The sequence below is a fragment of the Trichechus manatus genome, unplaced genomic scaffold, assembly GCF_000243295.1.
Source record: "Trichechus manatus latirostris isolate Lorelei unplaced genomic scaffold, TriManLat1.0 scaffold00091, whole genome shotgun sequence".
Taxonomy (NCBI): domain Eukaryota; kingdom Metazoa; phylum Chordata; class Mammalia; order Sirenia; family Trichechidae; genus Trichechus; species Trichechus manatus.
Genome location: NW_004444027.1, coordinates 595608 through 596901, shown reverse-complemented (window position 1 = coordinate 596901; position 1294 = coordinate 595608).

The window sequence follows — 1294 nt, the reverse complement described above, 5'->3', positions numbered from 1 at the left end:
ATTTCTCTAATGGCTAATGATCGTGAGCATTTCCTCATGTGTTTGTTGGCCGCTTGAAAGTCTTCTTTGGTGAAATGTCTGTTCATTTCCTTTGCCCATTTTTTAATTGGATTTTTTGTCTTTTTGTTGTAGAGGTGTTGGATTTTCTTGTAGATTTTAGAAGTTAGAGCTTTGTCTGATTTGTAATAGCCAAAAATATTTTCCCAGTGTGAAGGTTCTCATTTTACTCTTTTGGTGACCTCTTTTGATGAGCATAAGTGTTTAATTTTTAGAATACCAGTTATCTAGCTTATCTTCTGTTCAATTAATTTCTTATCTTCAAATTAATAAAATCTGTATCTTTAGCTTTGATTCAATTTAAAATTCAATACCTCCAGTAAATGTATTTTGATCAGCTATTTTGTGCCTATTATAGTGCTAGGTATTTTCACTCATTTAATTTCCTCAGAAGCTCTTTGAAGAGTATTTTACAGATAACGGAATAAAATCTTAGGAGGATGATATAATGGACCCAAGACACATAATTTTACTGTCATAAACTTGAGATTCAAACTCAAATCCAATGCTTTTCCCAAAACTCTACACTTATAAGGGTAGGAAGAGCCCTGGAAATGGAAGAAGTTTTTGTAGAACCAATAAAATAATTCAATCTAAGGCAAATTTTATAAACCACTAGAAAAAATGACTTCCTCGACTACTCTAAACTGGAACAACCCATCTATTTGTTGTGGAAACGAATAGCCTCATGGTTTAATACTGTGTCTGCACTGACTGGCAATAAAAGGACATGTTCTAGAAATAACACTTTCTTTTTCTATTGAATATTAAAGTAACTTTGAGAGAAGTGTTTGCCACATTATGTAAACTGCAAGCTGTTGTGGTAGAAAGAATCACTACGTATTTTGTGTTTGGGTGTTTTATTCTTCTTGTGGTATAAGCATCGTGCCATAGATAAGAGGATATCACATTCATTTTTTAAAATGTGAAGAAATATGTAAATATATTAAAAGAAAGATTCATGTTTTCTTTATTTCAGCCTGAAAAGAAATGACCAGTGCTGAGTGCCCTCATAAATTGAGATGGCCACAATGGGAGGATTTCCAGGGCATTATGGTACAGGGGTTAAGGCTTGTGCTCTGGAGCCAAATTGCCTGGGTTAAATCCCAGTTCTAGCATCTAGTTTCTTTAAACTTTCTGTCTCTCAGTTTACTTATGTTTGAAAATTGAGAATTAACTGGCTTTGGTACTTCTTGTTATTGTTGTTGTTAGGTGCCAGCGAGTCAGTTCTGACTCA